The 8,431-nt window shown below is 33.4% G+C and overlaps 1 long non-coding RNA gene across 2 annotated transcripts; it reads left to right on the forward strand.

The window, feature by feature from the left end:
• Positions 1-2,821: 2,821 nt before the first annotated feature.
• On the forward strand, positions 2,822-7,045 carry LOC119081222. Of its 2 annotated transcripts, none has more exons than XR_005088461.1 (3): positions 2,822-3,448; positions 3,519-4,349; positions 6,439-7,045. It is a non-coding gene; the product is annotated as an uncharacterized LOC119081222 (long non-coding RNA). The 2 variants fall into 2 exon arrangements; XR_005088460.1 differs by having other exon boundaries at positions 2,823-3,448; positions 3,544-4,349.
• Positions 7,046-8,431: the final 1,386 nt, after the last annotated feature.

The raw sequence follows: 8,431 nt of genomic DNA on the forward strand, positions 1-8,431 counted from the left end.
GTGTTCGAGATTTTTTTCATAAGCGAAAGATCGACGTTGTGCCGAAGCGAAAGTTTATAGAGCAATAATTCTTGATACCAAAACTCTGAGCTCATCATGTTACATTTTTGAATTTACAGTGAAGAACTTTTAATTGATCTGAGTTGCTTTCGTTTTTGTTAGCAGCATAGTAGCAAAGAAAATTCGAAAATAGCAATGATAAGTATTCTGACGTTATCGATGGAAAACTTTGAGCTTGAGAGGAACTGGACCGAATTTGAGATAGACTCAACACAAACCACTTGTATAACTCCCATGAAATGTTAACTTTTTACGTTTCGTATTGGAGATGATAATGAAATTCGACCATTTTACCCCTTCGTTAGTACTGCAATGGTTATATCATATGTATTTTGTCATCGTTGAAGACTCATAGATGACACAGCAGTCTGCAAAAGGTTAACTAATTCCCATTAGACCTAAGGACAGATTTGACCACATATCATTTTTCACCTGAAACAACCATGATCCCAATACATTAATTGCAATTTTAGATTTACATGAACAAAAAAAAATCCGAAAGAAAAAATTACTTTGCAATAATTTATTGTAGCCATAAACAAATGAAGTCGACAGTCACTTTATTTTCGTGGCCTTGTTCAAACAGCCAACGTAATTTTTTCCTCGTTGCGTAGTATGATGCATTGATAAACATACCTACTCGGCGTCTTTACACCGTACTCGTTTAACATTATTATATCATTCCATGTTCAATGATATAATAACTGCACATACACAGGAAGGTAACACCATCACCATCCACAGCAGGAATTTTAGTATATTTTCATTAAAAAAAACTGGTAAGTGTTTCTACACATCATGAAGAGGTAACACACTTTCGGTATTAACCTTTTAGAACCGGCAGACGCGTGTAGACGTATCGCGAAATAACCTGTTACAGACGGCAAGAATATGACCAGTATTATCATCGGGTCTATTACTTCCATCTATCGAAGTATATTTTAATCGGTTGATTTCAAATTTGCACTTAAATTTTGTTTAAAGATGTATTTTACTATATTTACCATATTAACCAGAGCTTATCATTATTTCTGTCGTCATTATCGATAACAGATGAATAGGACAGGATATGTGACAGGATAATCATGAAATCGGTATATAAGAGGACGTGAGACAGATATGGCTTTTATTGACATTGGTATCGATGATAGGTGGATGGCAGTTTCATAAAGGTTAGCGTAAATGTGCCCAAAGAAGTAAAAGATTTGAAATCAATCTCTTGAAAATACTTGGGTCAAATGAAACAGTGGATAAGATTAAGATTAAGTCAGCTGATAATATGCCCAGCGTATGCGAATGTATCACATAGCCGAGATGGGAGGACTTTAACTTAATTCGAGTTGGTAGAATTTTTTTTAAAAAAAACGCTGTAGTACTAAAATTGGTGTCGGGGAATCTCCCACACGCGATCATAGTATGCGTCCTTTTACGACATGTAACGAAAAGTCACGACTGTGCGAGATTCACCACTTAGAGGTGAATCTCGCACACCATGAATTTGTGTGGTGTGCGAGATTACCCTACCCCTGATTTCTGAAATAATTTTTCATGCTTTGGGCAAAAATTACGGAATATTTCTCGTAATTTGGGCCCTCGGCATGAAAAGTTGTATACGCATCTGTTGTGGACGGTTTATTTTAGGCACTTTCGCTTGTCGCCCTCACTTCGTTCGGGCTACAACTCGCGAAATTGCCTAAAATATACCGTCCACAACAGATACGTAAATAACTATTCCCAATTTGCTTTTTAAAAATTGTAAGTGAGCGAATGATTTTGTATGAACTAAAAAAATGCAGATAAAAAAAATAATGCGTGTGGCATCGAAAACTACTCGGACAAATAACTGTCACAGAGTATTATAGAGTATGTCGAGAGACTTGTAACTTTCTACTCTCTTCTAACTCTATAAATCCTGCGAAGTAAATGCTGACGATCAAATAGCAGTGTAAAATTTCCGGTGCTGGACAGCACAAAATGCAGATCAAGGGTCAGGACTTTTATCAGGGCATACTTTAGGGAATTACCAAAATTTAACAAAAATGACTAAAAATCAATCGAAAACTACCGAAAGCAAAATCTGTAATTTAAAATTCACTAAAATAGGCCCGGATTTTTATACGATTTCCAGAGTCGGCTCAAAATCTTTTCGATATTCTCAAGAAGTGAGTTAGGAAAATGGTTACAATTCAACCGAGGAAAAGCACATTGAATTTACATGTTTGATTGTAGCGCATGAAATTTTTATCTGTCGCTGTTACATTTCACCACACCTCATGAATGTTGTTGCTACAATCCACAAATTCTTATATAGAGTTATAGAGTTACAGAGTTATAGAGTTATATAAAGTAAAATGGTAAACTTTTTACAATCTACAAACTCACTACAAATATGGCAGCCTTACATCAAAATTTCCGAAAAGGAAAATCTTAAACCTGTCTTACATTTTGCTCCATAAACATTTGCATCAAATGAGTGCAAGCGGCACGATTTTCAAATTACTCACCTAATAATTTTTCTTTACTGATCGTCAGTAGTAATTATCGAATATCACAAATGATTTCATCCAATATAAAATTCGTTTCAATGACTCGAAGCTCATATTCGAGATAGCGTAAGATAAACATCTTAGATTATGTACGATCGTACATATGTATAATATGCGCCTTTTAAAGACTGTGTGTTAGAATTCAGGTGTTTTGATTATTAAGTAAACTGTTTACTGATATGGGTACTGTAATATGGGTACATTTCTTCACAGAGACACTTGTTTTTTTTAGTATGAATCGAAACTTGATAATGAGCGCACAAAACATCGAATCACTGAAGGTATATCAACGGAATAAAAAGTTTGGTAATGGTAATGGTGCCGGTAATGATGTTAAATCGAATTGATGAAAACTTGATTTGACAATAAAATTTGTGCGATTTTATTAGCAAAAATAATTAACTTTTAAATGACAAGGACTTTGTCAAGAAACGGTTGATGTAATGTGCAACAAGTGACAATATAACAAAATCCGAATCAAATGTATAATCAATGAGTAATGCTTCGTATACGTAAATTATTACTCATTATTTGTTCAATGAAATGTCGCGGGTGCTTGTAAAAAATAATGTTCAACGCATTATAAGTGAGATGAAGAAAATAAATCAGTAAATGGTCTTGATGGTGCGAAGTTACATTGAACATTAGACCTAAAATAAAACGATTTTTTTTTCTACGAATTATACCTTCTCTTCAGTTTAGTGTTATTTACCCCGTCTCGGTAAAAAAACGATTCATCTTTCATCTCAAGTCTTTAAAAAAGGACATTCCTGTTTATTGGTTTACAACATTTTTCTTCTTCTACTCTCGGCTGCATTTTTACCACCATATACACAAAGCAGGTAAAAGCAAGAAATGGAATAAGAAAACAGACGGAATTAGAAATGTGCGCCGACTTGAAAATGATCAAAGTTCCTTCTTTTTGATTCCTACACAGATTCCCTGTTCCAGCCAACAGTTTGTAACAATTGTCAACCAATATTTTCTCATAAGTGTGCGATATATGATCCTTAGGATTCAACTATAATTTCCAAGTAAAATCATTTTCGCAACCAAAAAACAATAAATTTTTAAAAGTTTCGAACATACAAAAATATTATTCGACGCACTGGTCGAGCAACGACAGCACACAAATCCTAAACAGAACTGGTATTAAGTTTTTTTTTTGAATTCTTTCTTACATCCGAACACAGATTGTTTGCTGCTGATTGTGTGAGTGCTCTGTACTGTTTCGGTCTCGCGCTATGCATGTTAGTGAAAAGACCGTTCAAATTATCTATCGTCAAAACGATTGATAACAGAATTTATACTAAGTGAACTGTAGAATAATGTTCGACAATAATTATTTACAAAAAACAGTTTTCATATCACCTAGTCAGCAAACTTGGAATTTGTTAACATGCCATTCATAAAGACTTTTGTGTGAATAATTTTGAATTTGAATAGAACTTTTTTTTTAAATCAATTTATTAATATTTCGTCGTTGGACGAAATTCAGTGCTAGATTGTTAAACAAGGAAGTGTTTAAACCGTTAATATTTTAACAAATAAAACAAGAAATAATGAAATCTGTGACGAAACTCAAGACTAGCAAAATCCTTACGGTTGCTGGTTTGTTGCTGTGTATGTGCATGTCTGGTGCATCGGCTGCTGTAAAACATGGATATTTATCAACAAAGCTGGACGAGTACTACAGTACAATAAAATGCTTGGCAAGCATTCTGGACGAGCTTATGATACCGGGTCAGTTATAATAACAAACAAATGCGTCACAATTATTTTCAAAATAATGAAAAACCCAACTTTAGCATTCATTTGGTTGTTGTTGTTTTGTATATAAATGTAGTCTGTGGAGTGTCGTATTTCTCCTACCGCGCCGAACAACGAAACGAATTTTTCGTTAAATTACTGGAATGGAATACACATTTCGAATAGAAACCTGAATTCAGATAAAACTTACAGCTGAATTTCTGAAATTTATGTTTATTCAAGTGCATTTCTTCCGCAACATTTGATCAAATAGTATCTAGTATGACTATTGCATCATAAGCCCCATCAGCTACGATATTATTTTATTGCACAACTCTTAATTAAACTTTAATTTTTTGCTGAACTCTGCAGTATAGTTCAATGTTATCAGTTCGTTTATTAGTAAAGATTAAGTATACAACCATGTAACAAGTTACTACAACTCACTACAATTAAACCTAATTTAGTATTCTGAAAGTGTATTGTACACGCGCGTAGAAAATAATTCTCTGACTACGTGACTCCACAGCAAAATGTCTTTATCTTTAACACCTTGAGTTAAAACTCTTTTTTTAATATGAAAATAGGAAAGTTAAGTGGCTTACTCTAATAACTCTTGCAATTCTAAAGTTGTTAAAGAATGAGAACGCACGATTCGGTTCCATTTTAATTACCTTTTTGACGACGAAAAAATGAAACTTTTATTATTTAGTAGTTTTCCACGATTTCTTCTTACTTTGCCCGAAGTGGATCGAAAGAAACATAGAATTTACTCCCATCTTGTAATGGATGCAACTTACTATACCACTTACTTTATGCATCATTATCCACAGCAAGATTACTTAAATAAAATTTACTTTGAATGGTGAATTCTCTTCCATCCTATGACCTTCCATGCATCATTATCCATATAGGCAAAACTTATACTCAAATCAAATTATTTCCATTGATATTTCTAATCGTTGTTCGATAAGTGTCGCTTTAATGTGGATAAAAAACCTGATAAAAAAATTTAAAATAAAATTTTAAAACTCGAATTTCAACCGAATCAATTTGTTACAAGAACATGAACACTGAACACCACATTATTGATCGTAAATACGATTCATTCGAATAGTTTCTGCTGGAGGACACAATTATATAACAAAAAAAAAACAGTCGATTTTAATTAGTGTGTTCTGCTGAGTCTTGCCAGTCCGTTATATATAGATTAAAGTTTGTTTGTTTATTTAATAAACATCGATTTCGTATGAATTTTAGCGTAATGTAGACATAACTGCACCAACTGCACTGATGCAATTATAGCAAGTTATGTATATATTCATTTATGAAACATTAATATTTATTGTCAGACTCTTTCTAATTCGATTATATCAACGGTGCAAATGCATTGTTTATAATTTTTTTTTTTTTTTCTTTATTCAATATTCAATATTGAATGTCAAGACAAATAAGTCTATACACAGATTTGAATAAGGTTTCTATTGTAATATTATCCTCACACATAATTGTCATTTGAAAAGGTATTCAACGTCTTTTGATGTTGGTAGCAGGTTCTGACAAGTAAATGAGATGATTTAGCAACTATTTTTCAATAACAAAAGTCAGAAACGAAACAATCGAAAACGACAAAAAAATATGGGGGGAATGCACCTTGGAATATAAGTTCTTTCAAAATTAGGCAGAAATTTATACTCAAAAACACAATTGATGTGCCCTGACGAAACACTCGCCACGTCTTAGTACAAAGAAAAGAGATTCGCAGAGTGAATTCCCCCTCGTATTAAACATTTGTATTATGTCACTTGATATGTGTCCGTGATGTTGCTGATTAACCGGTTCTTACAAAGAATAGTACACTTGTATAATTGCATTATCGTTACAAACTAAAATTTGTTGTTTTTTTTCTTCACGACATTATACCAGTCATCTGTTTATAAACATTTTATCCGTCAAAACCCGTTAATAATTTCAATAAATTAAAATAATCATTTTGTCACGCCGAACCAGGATTATGTTGACAGACCTTACTAATAGTTTTTTGAGATATAATTTAATAATGATCTCTACATTCACATTTCAGACATAAATCCATTGTTTATCTGCTGTGGTACATGGTTAATAAACGATTGGTTGGGAGGTATGGTGCTGGACAACTGCTACGACCATAACTACCATCAACTAAACAATTTGACTGAACCGTTCCTTCACACAATGGAGGAAACCTGCGGTGACTATCCAAAGGACTCTTTTTCCTGCAAAATGGTCTTTGCAACGCCAATCGCACTGTTAGTTTTTATTATTGTACTGATATTATCGTTAAGTGGCTGCTCGATATTTATGTGCATTCGACTGCGATATTACCGACGATATTTTGAGTACCAAAAAAGTCAGGCATTCGATTCGGCTGGTTCTGAAGATATGACCGACGAAACGACTACACCAACGATGAAAAAAAGAAAACCGCTCGAAATTTGAAGAGTTAGTTGAAGAAGGAGACTGGAGAGAGTAAGAGAGAAAAGCTGCATAATATGGTTTACATATTTTCTTTAGGATTTTCAACTTTTCAAAAACTCTCTTTATGCGAACAGTAAACTGCCATAATATTAATTATCTATAGTTAATGTAAGTTAAACTGTGATAGTCATTATTACAATTCGTATGAATAAAACACCTTTGCTACAACTAAATTACTTCCGACTCTTGTTTTTCTATTTATTGAATTTTAATCCACGCCATTAGTCGTATAAATTTATACGTCAGAGAGAGCTTTTTTCTCCTTTGTTGCGATCTGTCAGTTTTTCTATTTTGCGATTTAGTATGGAAATGAAAACTAAAATTGAGATATCTTTGCTGTTTTAAGTGGTTTTTCTTATTTTTTTGGATCAAAATGTTTTAAAGTGTGTTTGGAATCGATTGACATTAACAGATTGTGTGAAAATATTTTTTTCTATTTTATTATTTTGTTAATGTCAATCGATTCCAAACACACTTTAAAACATTTTGGTCCAAAATAGTTATTTATCTACCAAGGTAGGTATGAAGGTATTTTTTCGCACTAGATGTCGATTGTCGACCCGAGGCGAAGCCGAGGTCGACAAGACGTCGTGTGCGAAAAAATACCGGCATACCTACCGTGGTAGATACAACGTTTTTCGCAATTTCGGGCCATAATCACCTTTCCAATGCAAAACATGTCCTACATTTTGTTCCAAAATTCTTGTGTATACAGAAATTCATTTGAACGATCAAGAAGGCTGCACTATAATACACATTGCAATGTGATGTAAAGAGACGCGTTCGGTATAATTGTGTGACTCTATAGCCGAATGGCTATAGTCGCTGCTTTGTGTTCAAAAACCTTTTGGTGTCGGGGGTTCGATTTCTGGTCAATGCAAGATTTTTATTTATAAAAATTTAGCCTTCGTTGAAGGTAATAGGTTCTTTAGCGTGCGAAAAAAAGTTAATATCGCACTGTGTCCAGAAATACAGTGAAATAAATACCTTCAAAACGACATTAAATGGATGCATGGAAAGGTGATGATTATGGACCGGAATTGCGAAAAAATATGAAAAACCACTTAAAACAGCAAAGATATCTCAATTTTAGTTTTCATTTCCATACTAAATCGCAAAATAGAAAAACTGACAGATCGTAACAAAGGAGAAAAAAGCTCTCTCTCTCTGACGTATAAATTTATACGACTAATGGCGTGGATTTTACTAGCTAGAAATAAGAGATAACTTTGAAATAAATATAAACGGTATTTTCAAGCTAATCGATAAGAATAAATGGTGTAAATGGTATACCAACAATATTAGGTAGAATAATGGGAGATTAGACTATTACAAGAGCATCTAAACGGTGATAGACATCAACACGGAGCAAAATACTTTTTGGAGTACTCATAGTATCCTTCAATTTGTACTGAAATTAGAAGGAATGAATTCTAGGCTTGGCCGGTACCACTCGCTATTTATAATCTTCTCAATTTTGAAGTAAGTATCTGTTTTAACGAGCTGCCCCCGAACATACTTAAGCGAATATATATGGTATATGAAGGATATTTTCGTTC

This window comes from Bradysia coprophila, unplaced genomic scaffold (genome assembly GCF_014529535.1).
Source record: "Bradysia coprophila strain Holo2 unplaced genomic scaffold, BU_Bcop_v1 contig_358, whole genome shotgun sequence".
Taxonomy (NCBI): domain Eukaryota; kingdom Metazoa; phylum Arthropoda; class Insecta; order Diptera; family Sciaridae; genus Bradysia; species Bradysia coprophila.